The following is a 16,889-nucleotide window of genomic DNA, read 5'->3' as shown; positions in this document are numbered from 1 at the left end:
CTACAACACAAAACCAAAAGTAGCAACAAATAATCACAAGTGATCTGTTGTCTCCACCACACAAACAGTCACATACAAGTGGCCCTATACCACAACAAGTTACTTTAATCCAAAAAGTTCAGTAAATCAAGCACACTAGTGACCAAACACAAAATGGAGAGCTATGGCCACACAATGATCACATCAAGGGTGACTCAGCACCCCACAGTGTTATTGCCATCACCTGGCCAACAACACTCACAAGTGATCCAACAAAATAGCCATAGTCCCCACAACACTAAAGGGCACAGCACAAAACACTCACCTCACAAGGATCTCATAAGCATCCATCAACACTGACATATGCACACACATGGTGTACACGCAATGCCAACTTAAAAACAGCCTACCTGCCTCAGCTACAGACCATAATCATGAATGGTCTCAAACCTCCTACCAAGTTTGGTGCCACTGATTTACTATGTGCAACTCCCAGCCTAAAACACTAAAAACAACAAAAGCCTAACTTTACCTACACTAGTCTTCAGTGGTGTACCAGGCTCGAGGCAACTTTAAACGTGAACTCGAGAGCAGGCAGCAGTCCAGAGATATAGTCTCCTACCAAACTGAAGTGTACCCCCACCCAGGATAGCCACCAAACACAACAAATTAAAACAACAAAGCAAAACAACAAACAAGTGCTTCGATGGAAGGGCAGCACAGCCATCCAGCTGAAACACACTGACTAAAGGGACGTTACTCAATCACAGTGACACCTTCACTCACCCACTTAAAAGCAATACAAAAAACTGATATTCAATATCCACTAAAATGTCCAAATATCCTGGACGAGCCGCCACTTATGTTACGACCCGGCTCAAAAGCCGCAACATAAAAAACATCGGTGTGCAACTTTGCTAAAACAATGTCGGACTCTGTAGTTTTCTCTGGTCCCCTCCCCAATCAGACCAGGAGTGACATGTTTAGCCGCATGTTCTCCTTAACCTTATCCCTAGCCCTAACCATAACCTTATTCCTGAGCTTAACCAGGACTATAATGATGTTAAATAGCGTGTTTCTAAGCGATTTGAAGAAAAAGAGCGAACATGTGTAGATGGAGTCCAGACGGTTCTCATATTTCCTCTTTTTTCCGAGGTCGTCATTTAGGAACGTAGTGGGTAGCCGAAAACGTAATATGTTGACGATTTGTCACCTAGCGTAAAATGTTACGCTTTGGGAGTGAGAACGTGTTGTGTTAGGAGAGACGGCATCCATCCCACTTTGGATGGAGCAGCTCTCATTTCTAGAAATATGGACAAATTTATTAAACCCCCCAAAATATGACTATCCAGAGTTGGGACCAGGAAGCAGAGTTGCAGTCTTACACGCCTCTCTGCAGCTTCTCTCCTCCTGCTACCCCCCAAAAAACCCATCTCCATAGAGACTGTGTCAGCTCCCAAACAGACAAAAAACAAACTAAAAACCAGCAACAAACAACTTAAACATAAACAATTACAAAGAAAGAACAATACAGTATCCACATCTGAACCAAAGAGTAGAACAGTGAAATGTGGATTATTAAATATTAGGTCTCTCTCCTCCAAGTCTCTGTTAGTACATGACTTAATAATTGATGAACAAATTGATTTACTCTGCCTTACAGAAACCTGGTTGCAGCAGGATGATTATGTTAGTTTAAATGAATCAACACCCCCGAGTCATTCTAACTACCAGAAATCTCGAAGCACAGGCCGAGGGGGAGGTGTGTCAGCAATTTTTCACACCAGCCTATTAATTAATGAAAGACCAAGACAGACTTTTAATTTATTTTAAAAAGCCTGATGCTTAGCCTCGTCCACCCCAGCTGTAAAACTCAGAAACCAGTCTTACTTGTTATCATCTATCGTCCACCTGGGCCTTACACAGAGTTTCTGTCTGATTTCTCAGACTTTATATCTAATTTAGTTCTGAGCTCAGATAAAATAATTATTGTGGGTGATTTTAACATCCATGTAGATGCTAAAAATGACGGCCCCAACATGGCATTTAATCTGTTATTAGACTCAATTGGTTTCTCTCAAAATGTAAAAGAACCCACCCACCACTTTAATCACACTCTAGATCTTGTTTTAACATATGGCATCGAACCTGAACATTTAACAGTGTTTCCTGAAAACCCTCTCCTGTCTGATCATTTCCTGATAACATTTACATTTACAATAATTGATTACACAGCAGTGGAGAGCAAACTTTATCACAGTAGATGTCTTTCTGAAAGCGCTGTAACTAAGTTTAAGAATATAATCCACCCACTGTTATCATCTTCAATGCCCTGTACCAACACAGAGCAGAGCAGCTACCTGGACACTACCCCAACAGAGGTTGATTATCTTGTTAATAATTTCACCTCCTCACTACGTACGACTCTGGATACTGTAGCTCCAGTGAAATCTAATCAGAAGTACCTGACTCCGTGGTATAATTCTCAAACACGTACCCTAAAGCAGATGACTCGTAATCTGGAGAGATCCTTCCCCTGCTGTCAAACAAGTAAAGAAGCACCAGGCAGCCCCGATACTCTCTATACTACATGTTCAGATGTACACCACATGTTTGTTTGTTTTTGCTAACAGATGGCACATTACTATTAAAAAACACAGATTACTTATTGATTACTGATCAGCACTGACATCTCTACTCAGAGAGAAGTCAGTTTCAAAATGTTTTCATTCTAAGAAGTTCCAGTGCCTCAGTGTTTGTGTCAGGAAGAGCAGTTTTATGCATCTGACATCAAATCTGTCCCAAATACAACATGTGGCTCCATCTGTTTGTCACGGTCCTGGGTCATGTGACCCAGCATTTTGAGTTTATTGTTGTATTTGTGATTTCTTAGGTATATTTAAAGGATGTTAAGTTTTAGTATTATTAACAGGTTGCCTTTAAGTCTAGTTTAGATTACTCTCTGTATTCTTAGTTATGAGTCTGTTCTAGTATATTACATGGTCTGTCTTGTCCTCAGTGTTTCAGTATGTCTGTGTCTAAAGCTCCTTTTCAAGAAATGATTTTCATTAAAATTCTGCCTGGTCTTGTGTCTCTGTGTTTCTGTAACATCATTCAGAACTTAATAACAAGCTGAAATTTTCCTCCTGACACCAACGATCAGCTCAACAGATCCTCATTTTACCTGCATACATTCTGCTCACCTGTCAGCTGGTTAACACCTGCCGCTGATTGGGGAAACACACAGGTTACCTGGTGATAGTTTAATGTGGGCAGCTGCTGTTCAATATAACATCACCACAATATTGTGCACAAAATAAGTAAATGAAGTTTGTTTCCTGAGCTTAGAGCTGCTGGAACTTGTGTTTCCCTCCAAGTGACTGACCCGAGTCGAAGACGATAAACAGGATTTAAAATGAGGAGCAATGGACACTGAGCAGCAGATCAGCCTACAAGAAAAACATGATTTCATCCAGGTTCCTGAAACTTGTATCCAATCTGACTCATCTAATGCTAAGTGCTTTATTTATCAGTGTGAGACGTGTGCTAGTACGTTTCTGTGAGACAATCTTTGTACTAAAATGAAGGTAAAGATGAGAAGTATATTTATTGTTTGAGGTGTCTGTAGTGAATTGCTAAATGACTCATTCTCAGAAATAAATTCCCAGCACCCTGAACTCATTTATTATTTTAAGGTATAATAAAACATTACAAATACACAGTGGTGACGTTTGATATTGCCAGATTTTTTTTTTTTTGCCTTATTATTGTTTCTAAGAAAAATGAGAGCCACATATTAGCATATTTGTTTAAAATTTTGATAGAACAGTAGCAGTACAATATCCTCGTAAGTGGATATCAGGCCCTTATAGAGCAAAATTCAGTATTTTGGTCTAAATAACCCAAAATAGGATGTCCACATATGTGGACACCAGGTCCTAGGAGGTTAAGCTATAATAAAACATGACAAATACACAGTGGTGACGTTTGATATTGCCCATAACACCTGAGATTGATTATTTAAGATGATTTATTTTTCACAACATCCATCAACTGTCTGCCACCATCACCAGTTAATCTGAGTTAATTAACCCTCTCGAGGCAGGCATTGCCGATTTGCAACAGTTAAAAACTAACAACCTGATTACCCTACATACATATTTTATGAGTTTTTTTTACTCAGAAGTACCACTGCAGGACTTGGTTGTGCATTAGCAACAAAAAACTTAATTTGAGCCTGAGAGGGTTAAAATAATTGTTGTCTGAAGAAGATAATGATATGTGTATGCATTTGCACTGGCACAAACTGGAAAGCTTATTTTGCCAAGGTCTTTAATCAAATATCAGATACACTGACAAACGGAGATGAACGTTCAATAAAAATGAGGAATCTGCAGAGCCAACATCTGGAACACAGAGAGTGAAAAACATGAACAAATGTAACCAGTTCCCATAAAAACCAGTTAACATGGAACACTGGTTTGTCTGGTGTGGCAACTTTTTACTAGTTGATAATTCACTGACAACCAAAACAAAATGAATACTGGCACAAACTGACTCTGAGGCTGTTTCTCAATATGCGTACTTGTGTTCTTGTGGAATGGTAAATGGACTGGTTCATATATAGCGCTTTTCTACTCTGTCTGAGCACTCAAAGCGCTTTATACAATTAATTCATTCACCCAATCACACCCATTCACACAAGCACTTCTTCTACGTTTAAGTGCTGAGTATCTAACATTCATACACATTCACACTCCGATGGATGCATCGGAGAGCAACATGGGGTTAGTATCTTGCCCAAGGATATTTGGCATGCAGACAAGGAGCAGCCTGGGATTGAATCACAGACCTTCTGGTTAGTGGCTGATCTGCTCTACCACCTGAGCTACAGCCACCCCGTGGACTTGTGATACATCATCAGTTACAGACCAATTAACACCATGTTGGTGTTAATTATTATTATCATTATCATTGGGGTGGCTGTAGCTCAATAGTTTCGTCATGCTTACTGTCTAAGGACAGTGCTAGCAAGCACTCTCTGCTTATGACCAAAAAAAACCCAAAACGGGAAGTTTTAGGAGTGACGGCGAGAGAGAGAGAGACAGAGCAGAAAAAGAGAGAGCGCGAGTTTTGAGATGTGAGAGATTTGTGACGTTTAGCGTGTTTGGAGTGTGTAGTTAATGTGTTGTCTTGTGTAGTTAGTGTGATGTGTTGTGGATAGTTTTGTGTTGTGTGTCAGAACAATGAGGCGACTGCTGTCTCCAGGTAGAAACAGGAGTGATACACCTACTGCTGTCAGACCTGCAGGTATCAGGCTGTGATGTTCTTCTTTATAGTGGACAGAAATTATGTTTTTGGAGTGGCACAAATAATTTGTGTGGCATCTAATTGAAGAACAGCTGATTGTTCTGTAAATAGTTTGAAATGGTTATTTAAAAAATAAAGGTAAAAGGTCAATGGCTCCAAATAACTGTGTTGTTTGCAAAACTTGTGCATAGGATTTTAAAATTGACAATTTATATTTGCAATTAAAGTTATGAAATATGATTCATTAAACATGTTTGTGGTTGTTACAGTAAAAATTATAACTTTTTCTACTCCGATTTTATATTTTTCGTCTGATTTTACATCAATTTTGTTAATACAGTGTGTAAAAATGAAAACATGACTGTAAATTCAGACACGTGAGGTTGTGCTGAAGATATCAAACAAGGCAAAGGAAATAGTTTTTAAACCCCAGAGGGTTAAATGTTTTTTACAGTAACGCAATAGTTACTTTTCAAGTAATTAATTACTTTTAGAATATTGTAACTCAGTTACTATATATATATATATATATATACAGTGGGGCAAAAAAGTATTTAGTCAGCCACCGATTGTGCAAGTTCCCCCACTTAAAATGATGACAGAGGTCAGTAATTTGCACCAGAGGTACACTTCAACTGTGAGAGACAGAATGTGAAAAAAAAATCCATGAATCCACATGGTAGGATTTGTAAAGAATTTATTCGTAAATTAGGGTGGAAAATAAGTATTTGGTCACCTCAAACAAGGAAAATCTCTGGCTCTCACAGACCTGTAACGTCTTCTGTAAGACGCTTTTCTGTCCCCCACTCGTTACCTGTATGAATGGCACCTGTTTGAACTCATCATCTGTATAAAAGACACCTGTCCACAGCCTCAAACAGTCAGACTCCAAACTCCGCCATGGCCAAGACCAAAGAGCTTTCGAAGGACACCAGGAAAAGTATTGTAGACCTGCACCAGACTGGGAAGAGTGAATCTACAATAGGCAAGCAGCTTGGTGTGGAAAAAATCAACTGTGGGAGCAATCATCAGAAAATGGAAGACATACAAGACCACTGATAATCTCCCACGATCTGGGGCTCCACGCAAGATCTCATCCCGTGGGGTCAAAATGATCATGAGAACGGTGAGCAAAGATCCCAGAACCACACGGGGGGACCTGGTGAATGACCTGCAGAGAGCTGGGACCAAAGTAACAAAGGTCACCATCAGTAACACACTACAACGGCAGGGAATCAAATCCCGCAGTGCCAGACGTGTTCCGCTGCTGAAGCCAGTGCATGTCCAGGCCCGTCTGAAGTTTGCCAGAGAGCACATGGATTGGCAGAGGATTGGGAGAATGTCATGTGGTCAGATGAAACCAAAGTAGAACTTTTTGGTATAAACTCAACTCGTCGTGTTTGGAGGAAGAAGAATACTGAGTTGCATCCCAAGAACACCATACCTACTGTGAAGCATGGGGGTGGAAACATCATGCTATGGGGCTGTTTTTCTGCCAAGGGGACAGGACGACTGATCCGTGTTAAGGACGGAATGAATGGGGCCATGTATCGTGAGATTTTGAGCCAAAACCTCCTTCCATCAGTGAGAACCTTGAAGATGAAACGAGGCTGGGTCTTCCAACATGACAATGATCCAAAACACACCGCCCGGGCAACAAAGGAGTGGCTCCGTAAGAAGCATTTGAAAGTCCTGGAGTGGCCTAGCCAGTCTCCAAACCTCAACCCCATAGAAAATCTGTGGCGGGAGTTGAAAGTCCGTGTTGCTCGGCGACAGCCCCAAAACATCACTGCTCTCGAGAAGATCTGCATGGAGGAATGGGCCAAAATACCAGCTACTGTGTGTGCAAACCTGGTAAAGACCTATAGTAAACGTTTGACCTCTGTTATTGCCAACAAAGGTTATGTTACAAAGTATTGAGTTGTATTTTGTTATTGACCAAATACTTATTTTCCACCCTGATTTACGAATAAATTCTTTACAAAACCTACCATGTGGATTCATGGATTTTTTTTTCACATTCTGTCTCTCACAGTTGAAGTGTACCTCTGGTGCAAATTACTGACCTCTGTCATCATTTTAGGTGGGGGAACTTGCACAATCGGTGGCTGACTAAATACTTTTTTGCCCTGCGGGCAGTTTATCCTTCAAGCTCGGGTCCTCTACCAGAGTCCTGGGAGCTTGAGGGTCCTGCACAGTATCTTAGCTGTTCCCAGGACTGCGCTCTTCTGGACAGAGATCTCCGATGTTATTCCCGGGATCTGTTGGAGCCACTCGCCTAGCTTGGGAGTCACTGCACCTAGTGCTCCGATTACCACGGGGACCACCGTTACCTTCACCCTCCACATCCTCTCGAGCTCTTCTCTGAGCCCTTGGTATTTCTCCAGCTTCTCGTGTTCCTTCTTCCTGATATTGCTGTCATTCGGAACCGCTACATCGATCACTACGGCCGTCTTCTTCTGTTTGTCTACCACCACTATGTCCGGTTGGTTAGCCACCACCATTTTGTCCGTCTGTATCTGGAAGTCCCACAGGATCTTAGCTCGGTCATTCTCCACCACCCTTGGGGGCATCTCCCATTTTGACCTTGGGACTTCCAGGTTATACTCGGCACAGATGTTCCTGTACACTATGCCGGCCACTTGGTTATGGCGTTCCATGTATGCCTTGCCTGCTAGCATCTTGCACCCTGCTGTTATGTGCTGGATTGTCTCTGGGGCATCTTTACACAGCCTGCACCTGGGGTCTTGCCTGGTGTGATAGACCCCAGCCTCTATGGATCTTGTACTCAGAGCTTGTTCTTGTGCTGCCATGATTAGTGCCTCTGTGCTGTCTTTCAGTCCAGCTTTGTCTAGCCACTGGTAGGATTTCTGGATATCAGCCACCTCCTCTATCTGCCGGTGGTACAGACCGTGCAGGGGCCTGTCCTTCCATGATGGTTCCTCGTCTCCCTCCTCTTTCTTGGGTTTCTGCTGCCTGAGGTATTCACTGAGCACTCGGTCAGTTGGGGCCATCTTCCCAATGTATTCTTGGATGTTCGTTGTCTCATCCTGGACTGTGGTGCTGACACTCACCAGTCCCCGGCCCCCTTCCTTCCGCTTAGCGTACAGCCTCAGGGTGCTGGACTTGGGGTGAAACCCTCCATGCATGGTAAGGAGCTTTCTTGTCTTTATGTCAATGGCTTCTATCTCCTCCTTTGGCAAGCCTATTACCCGAGCAGGGTACCTGATCACGGGCAGGGCGTACGTGTCGATGGCCCGGATCTTGTTCTTACCATTCAGCTAACTCATCAGGACTTGCCTGACCCTCTGCAGGTACTAGTGGGCGATCGTGGCTCAAGAGTTGGGAGTTCGCCTTGGAATCGGAAGGTTGCCGGTTCGAGCCCCGGCTTGGACAGTCTCGGTCGTTGTGTCCTTGGACAAGACACTTCACCCGTTGCCTACTGGTGGTTAGAGGGCCCGGTGGCGCCAGTGTCCGGCAGCCTCTGTCAGTGCGCCCCAGGGTGGCTGTGGCTACAATGTAGCTTGCCATCACCAGTGTGTGAATGTGTGTGTGAATGGGTGGATGACTGGATATGTAAAGTGCTTTGGGGTCCTTAGGGACTAGTAAAGCGCTATATAAATACAGGCCATTTACCATTTGGTGGTTGCAGCTTTTCTAGCGGCCTCTTCATTGTTCCCATTCGCCTGCGGGATCCCCAGGTACTTGTAACTGTTCTCTATGTCTGCAATGTTGCCTTCTGGTAGTTCAATCCCCTCAGTTCTGACTACCTTCCCTCTCTTTGTTACCATCCGACTACACTTCTCCAGTCCGAACGACATTCCAATGTCATTGCTGTATAGCCTGGTAGTGTGGATCAGTAAATCGATGTCTCGTTCACTCTTGGCAGACAGCTTGATGTCATCCATGTACAGGAGGTGGCTGACAACTGCTCCATTCCGTAGTCGGTATCTGTAGCCAGTCTTGTTAATGATCTCACTGAGGGGGTTCAGGCCTATGCAGAACAGCAGTGGGGACAGAGCATCTCCTTGGTAGATCCCGCACTTGATGGTGACTTGTGCTATGGCCTGTATTTATGGTAAATGGCCTGTATTTATATAGCGCTTTACTATTCCCTAAGGGCCCCAAAGCGCTTTACATATCCAGTCATCCACCCATTCACGCACACATTCACACACTGGTGATGACAAGCTACATTGTAGCCACAGCCACCCTGGGGCGCACTGACAGAAGCGAGGCTGCCGGACACTGGTGCCACCAGGCCCTCTGACCACCACCAGTAGGCAACGGGTGAAGTGTCTTGCCCAAGGACACAACGACCGAGACTGTCCAAGCCGGGGCTCGAACCGGCAACCTTCCAACTTCCGAACTCCCAACTCTTGAGCCACAATGGGCTTGGAGTTGGCCTCTAGTGTTGTGCGCCACATCCCCATTGAGTTCCTGATGAAGGCTCTTAGGGTCCCATTGATCTTGTACAATTCTAGGCATTCCAGTATCCATCTGTGGGGCATTGAGTCATAGGCCTTCTTGTAATCAATCCAGGCAGTGCACAGGTTGGTCAGTCTGGTCTTGCAGTCTCGGCTGACTGTTCTGTCTACCAGTAGCTGGTGTTTTGCACCTCTGGTATTCTTGCCAATTCCTTTCTGTGTCCCGCTCATGTATTGACCCATGTGCCTGTTCATCTTAGCCGATATGATGCCTGACAGGAGCTTCCATGTGGTACTGAGGCAGGTTATTGGTCGGTAGTTGGAGGGGACCGGTCCCTTCTTGGGGTCCTTGGGGATCAGGACCGTCCGACCTTCGGTTAGCCATTCCGGGTGTCTCTCGTTAACTAGCAGCTGGTTCATTTGTGCTGCCAGATGCTCGTGGAGTGCAGTCAGCTTCTTTAGCCAGTAGACGTGAACCATGTCGGGCCCTGGTGCTGTGCAACTCTTCATACTGGAGACCCTTTCTTGGATATCTGCCACTGTGATGGTTACTGGACCCTGTTCAGGGAGGTCGCTATGGTCTGCCCTCAGATCCACTAGCCACTGAGCATTGCCGTTATGGGTTGCGTCCTTCGCCCATATGCTCTTCCAGTATTGCTCCGTCTCCAGCCTTGGTGGTGCTGTTCTCTTATTATTATTATTGTTCCCTTGCCACTGAGAGTACACCTTTGCTGGTTCTGTGAAGAACAACTGGTTTATTAACCTGCCTTCTATCTCTCTGGTGTACCTCCTCAAGTGGCTGGCCAAGGCTGTGAGTCTTTACTTGGCAGTTTCCAAGGCCTCAGGTATGGACAGCTTGCTGTATTTCTTATGCACCTTCTTTGTCGCACCTTTCTGCAACTCCGTTAGTTGGCTAACCTCCCTCCGTGCTACTTTGATCTTGCCCTCTTGCCTCCTTCTCCATGGAGGGTACTGCCCCTTGTGGCTGTTCAACTTGTAGCCAAGCATCTCACTGATCACTGCTGCCGTATTGTAGATCAGCTTGTTAGTGTCGGTAATCGTGGTTGTAGGTATCGTCCGTAGTGCTGCATTAACATCATCTAGCAGACCTTCTGAGGGTACTTCACGTAATCTTGGTAACCGGCTGCGGGGGATCCAGGTTTCAAGCTTGGCCATGATCCTAATAGGATCAGGATCATGGCCAATATATATATATATATATATATATATATATATATATATATATATATATATATATAGTTGTTATATTTTTGACCCACTACTGGTCATGCGACTAATCACATGATCAATAGTGGGTCAGCGACATGCTGTCTTTCCCTCTCAGGTTTAAATATCTGGGATCTCCACCATTTGGTTTTAGAACTGAAGAAGCCTCTCGGATGAAAGGTCTTCAAGAAACTTAAATAAGTCTGTTTTTTCTTTCCAAGCTCCTTAGATCACCATGACCTGGATGACTGAGAACCTACAGACATATTGACCTGGTTTCTAGATCACGGGCATTTGCTTGGTGGCCCGGTGACTTTTTTTTTTGTAACGGTATAAACAATGAAAGGTGGTGGATTGGTCAGATGCTGGTCGGTGTGTAAAAATAACTCAGTTGTTTGGTGGTGGCTATGGCGGAGCTTCCTCAGATTCAGATGGATAAAAAGTCTTTTTTTGTTTCAAAATAGCTGATAACTATTCGCTGATAGCTGCCAACATCTGCGCACAAATATAATTCTATAAAGTGGTTCTATATAGTCTGTAACCGTTAATATAGAGCGTTATTAAATTTATTGCTAATGCGATCATATGGCACACTGACTTCTGAGGAAATTTTAAATGGCACTCATCATCAGAAAGGTTGCCTACCCCTGTTTTAGAGAGATCGGTCTAGATAATCTGCAACAGGTTCCCTGCAGGGTGCGAGAGAGTTTAGGTAATTTAATTGACCAAGCCTTAGAAGATGCCCCATCGGGGAGCATGTTGAATGTTGCGTTACGAGGACCATCCCTAGCCAGTGATGTGCAGTGTGTGTTACAATCAGATGATATTATAATACAGATTTATTCCTTGAGGAAATTATGCAAGTGCTTCATAATAATGATGAGTCTATATCATCAGACGAACTTGAATTTATCGCCACAGTTGCTCATAACAGGAGCGGCGGTGTTCGTTTGAGATTAGGGAAAGTGACTTATGATGACATCTTGTTAAAAAAAGGGAGACATCTGTATAATCCTCAAAATAGCAATAACAACTTGTGTTTTTGTCTGTGCTTGGTGCATGCTCTCAACGCTGAGGTGTCTGAGGATGAGAAACTACTCTGTGCAAAGCAGCTACACTTTGATGCAGGGCTCGACCCCAGGCAGCAGGTTTCTTTCGCCAATGTCAGCAGTTTTGAAAAACACCTAAATGTGAAAATCGTCATATTCCACCATACTGCAGGGCGAAAACAGCTACAGTGTTTCAAAACACATGACACGCCGCACCCTCAAACCATATATATGTATTTACACAACGGTCATTATTATGTCATTGAAAGCACAACAGGGTTTTTTGGGGTTATCTGTTTTTGTAATTATTTTTAGAGTACATATCAGACTCCACTGTGCCACACATGTAAATTCAGATGCAATGTATGCTTTACACTGTGTTAAAACTACCCGTCACAGACTGTGAAATGTGCAGACTGTAAACGTGTCTGTAAGTCGCAGCATTGCTAACATCAGCACAAACTAGTAGAACCGCTACATAATCTAATACCGTGTGATCGTATGAAATACTGTGAAACGTGTTATGGTATACAGGAAGTCAGACAAATCAGAACACAAATGTACCCCAAGTGCATGTACACTCTGTGGAGAACGCCTGGTAGACACTGGCATGAATCACGAGTGTTTTATTCGACCTGATGAAATGAAAAAGCCTCATGAAAAATACATAATATATGATTTTGAGACCCGGTAGCATCACGGAAAGCATGAGGCCGTTTTTGTGTGTGCAATGGATATGCATGGGAAAAAATTCTGTTTCAACACATTAAATTGTGTGGCTGCATTCGTTGGGCACTGCAGAAAGCCTAAATACCGTGGCTATACATTTATAGCCCGTAATTCTTCGGGTTTCGACAGCTATATTCTCTTGGAATACCTCGTCAAACAGGGTATTGCTCCGGGTGTAACAATGAGAGGGAGTCGTGTCGTTCTAATGTATGACAAATCCTATGATCAGAGATGGATAGACTCATTTAGCTTTCTGCCCATGCGTTTGGCCAAAACACCTTCTGCCTTGGGATTCGAGGACTTTGAAAAAGGCTTCTTCCCACACACATTTAACACAAGGGCTAACGAATTCTATGTAGGTCCTTATCCTGCCCGGTCTTTTTACGGGTATGAAAAAAAGTCTGAATGTGAAAAGGAGAAATTTATGGTGTGGTACAAGCCTGCCTGCGAGAAACCATTTGATTTACAGGCTGAAATGCATAAGTACTGCATTAATGATGTCGAGGTGTTGAGAATGGCTCGTAAAATATACCGCGAGACCTTGATGGAGTGCACACAGATTGATCCATTTTCACACACCACCCTGGCATCATACTGGATGGGGATTTTCAAAACATTGTTTCTTCCAAAAGACACCCTGGCATTGACTCATCACGGTGCGTATGTTGATCAGAATACAACATTTTCAGAAGTGTCCCTTGAATGGCTTCAATACGAAGCCCACAGACAAAACATTGTTATCAAGCATGCTCTCAGAGGTAGTGAACAAAAAGTAGGACCTTATTTTGTGGATGGATTTGATGCTTCCAGCAGAACTGCATATGAATTCTTTGGGTGTTTCTATCACGGTTGTCTCCGCTGCTACCCGGAGAGTGATGTTAACCCTGCCACCAAGCTGTCATATGGCGAGTTGTATCATGCAAGCTGTGAGAAGGTGAATGCTCTAAGAATGCATTATGGTCTTAATGTCGTGGTCATGTGGGGGTGTGATTGGTCATCATTAAAGTCGACTGATCAGTTAGTCAATGAATTTATGCACAAATACAAAAAGCCTGAGCCTCTGGACCCTAGAGACGCGTTGTTTGGGGGGAGGACTAATGCGATGAAACTACCACAAGGCTGATGATGGTGGAGATGAAAAGATCAGATACTATGATTTTACAAGTCTTTACCCCACTGTTCAGTGCACGAAAAATTATCCAATAGTTTACCCTTAGATCATATACAATAATTTTGACAGAGTCAAAAAATTATTTCGGGTTTGTTAAGTGCACTGTGCTTCCTCCAAGGGATCTATTTCATCCTGTTCTGCCCTACAAGTGCCACAATAAGCTGATGTTTCCTCTCTGCAGAACGTGTGCTGAAGAGCAGCGCCAGCACAGTGATTGTGTGCATGCTGAGAGTGAGAGGCTACTGTCAGGTACTTGGGTTTCTTTTGAGCTTGAAAAGGCTATTGAAAAAGGGTATCAGATTATCTGCATCACTGAAGTTTGGCACTTCCCTAATAAGACTGACACACTGTTTAAGCCGTATGTCAAAACATTTTTGAAATTCAAGCAGCAGGCATCTGGATACCCGAAAAATGTCAAAACAGCTGAGGAGCAGCAGAAGTTTGTTCAAGACTATTATGAGAGAGAAGGCATCAGACTAGACCCTGCTAAGATTTGTGTAAACAGAGCAATCAGAAGTTGTAATAAACTGCTTCTGAACTCTCTGTGGGGCGATTCTGCATGCGAACAAATATACCATCTTGCGAGCTGATTGCAGACCCTGCCAGATTCAAACAGCTGATGTTTAGTGACCATTATGACGTACGCCAGTTTTGTTTCATCTCTGATGATGTTGCAATGGTTCAGTGGTGTCATGCTGATGGTAGAGGGTCACGGGTGAAGGATGTGAATGTCTTTGTCGGTGCTATGACTACGGCCTATGCGAGGCTCACTCTGTATGACTTGTTTGACAAACTGCAGGAACGCATTCTTTACTGTGACACAGATTCAGTTATCTTCACCTCTAATCCCGGGGAGTGGGTACCCCCTTTAGGACCATACCTCAGTGAGCTGACTGATGAGCTCAATGATGGAGGGTCTGGAGAGGAAGATCACATTACTGAGTTTGTCTCTGGAGGTCCAAAATGCTATGCTTATTACACAAAACAGGGCAAGACTCAGGTTAAGTGTGAAGCTGTAACACTCAATGATGTTAATTCTAAAGTTGTTACCCACGAATCGTTGAAAGGCTTAGTCAAGGCATTTGTGGCCAACAGGGATGCGGATTTAGTTGCAGAGTCTGACACTATCAAACGCAATAAGAAGAGGTTTCATCTTAGGAATGAAACAGTTGTAAAAAAAAGTTCAGGTGGTGTATAACAAGAGAAGGGTGTTGCCTGACTATACAACACTCCCTTATGGATACTGATCAGGATCAAGCCTTTGATGGGAGGCTCCAGCACCCTTTTAATTTAGTTATTAGCGGGCCGAGTAATAGCTGGGTTTCATTTGACGTAGACGTGACGTCGACGTAAAGCGCGAAATTTGACTGGAGGGCGGAAGTGAAAAAGATCAGCGCAAAATCACAGACAGACAGTACGCAAAATGCCTTTGTCCTGTTGTGTTTACGGATGCTCCAGTAGGTCGACCCGAGAAACTGATAAACGGTATTTTAGGGTACCAAAAATAGCCCAACGAAGAGGAGAAAAATGGAAAATTCTAACCGAAAAACGTAGGAAAAAATGGATTTTAAATTTACGTTTACAGTCGGGAGGAGCAGAGTCTGCCAATGCCCGTGTCTGCAGCGACCACTTCGTCAGAGGTAATGTTATGTTTGCAAACGAACTTATTAGCATTATGTTGTCGTTAAATTCTCGTTTACTTAGTGCTTTTAAGTTAGTAGTCTAATATTGACTTGATTGGGACTATAGGCTGCCCAAGTGCTTTGCAATCACTTCTCCATCCTCCTTTGCAATTACCCAAGTCTTCAGAGGTGTCTCGTTAGACCTCTGAGAATGGTTTACCTTGAAACAAACAACTGTCACTCTAACGAAGTCCTAAGGATTTGGCATGTTTGTTGACGTTAAAGCCGCTAACGCTAACTGTTAGCGTGTTTAAGATAAAGCAATATAAGAACAAACACTCACCCTTGCAAACACCAAACTGTATCCATCACGGAGACGTTTTGTTCCAAGGTTGTGGACCCACCCGCTGACAAAAAAATTGTACGCCTCCAGACTCTTGAAAGCTTTCATTTGCTGCCTAGTGTAGTAAGAAGTCTGGAGGACCAAGTAGTTGGTGATATCCACAGCGTCGATAGTAGGCAAATCCTTTACTTCTGTGGTGTATTCGGACATTTTCAAAGAATACGGATCACGTCCGATATATTTTTTAACTATCTGTTTATATCTCTCCCGAGAAACGGGGTCTAAAGTTGCACAATAGCTGCTCTCCTGACTCTCCACAGTGTCCTCCATGTTTACTTCCGCCCTCCACTCAAAAATCGCGCTGCCTCCGCACGTCATCAGAACCACGTGACTGCAACCCAAGTATTGTGGAAAGACTTTCTTTGTCAAAAGCATCATTGAAAAAGCATCTACTATTATTTCAACCAAAATTGACAATATTGTTTACATCTACTCCAGGACTCGCAAAATTTCAAAATCCCTGGAAGCCCTTCGGGCAGAGACTCTTCAGTTTTAGGTAGCCCAAAATAAATTTAAGTAGCCCGAATAAAAAAGAGAGCAATTTTTTGATTGATGTTTTGTTTCCTGTTTTGTTTCCGTTACAATATTATACATTAAAGTATAATATTTTAACGGAAACAAAACATTAATCAAAAAATTGTTGAAACAGAAATTACAACTTCGTATAAAAATTACAATCATCAACTCAAATACTTGGTTCTAACTGAACAGAAAATTCTATGAACTTGTAAGAACTGTGTAGGACATGAATCAGTCTGTGTCAGATCCTGAATTTGAAATTTCCACTGAAGTCACGGGTAAGAGGCAAGTGGAACCAAGATCGAGGCCATTTGCTTTTTGAAGTTTGCAAAGACTGCTAAATTTTGCGGTGGTAGTTCACTCTTTGCAACATAGTACGCTGTTCTAAACAGATTTTTCAGGTTTATTTTTAGTATGTTATTTGCAATTGGTGTTTGTTCTGGGAAAGATATT

At 43.1% G+C, this 16,889-nt stretch overlaps 1 long non-coding RNA gene across 1 annotated transcript; it reads left to right on the top strand.

Annotated features, from left to right (window-relative positions):
* The first annotated feature begins 1,094 nt into the window (after positions 1-1,094).
* Positions 1,095-15,833, top strand: LOC120727432. The gene is made up of 3 exons (XR_005694538.1): positions 1,095-1,107; positions 11,748-11,752; positions 15,695-15,833. It is a non-coding gene; the product is annotated as an uncharacterized LOC120727432 (long non-coding RNA).
* Positions 15,834-16,889: the final 1,056 nt, after the last annotated feature.

Source organism: Simochromis diagramma, unplaced genomic scaffold, assembly GCF_900408965.1.
Source record: "Simochromis diagramma unplaced genomic scaffold, fSimDia1.1 OVJJ01000821.1, whole genome shotgun sequence".
NCBI lineage: Eukaryota > Metazoa > Chordata > Actinopteri > Cichliformes > Cichlidae > Simochromis > Simochromis diagramma.
This window is presented reverse-complemented; position numbering and strand designations above follow the sequence as displayed.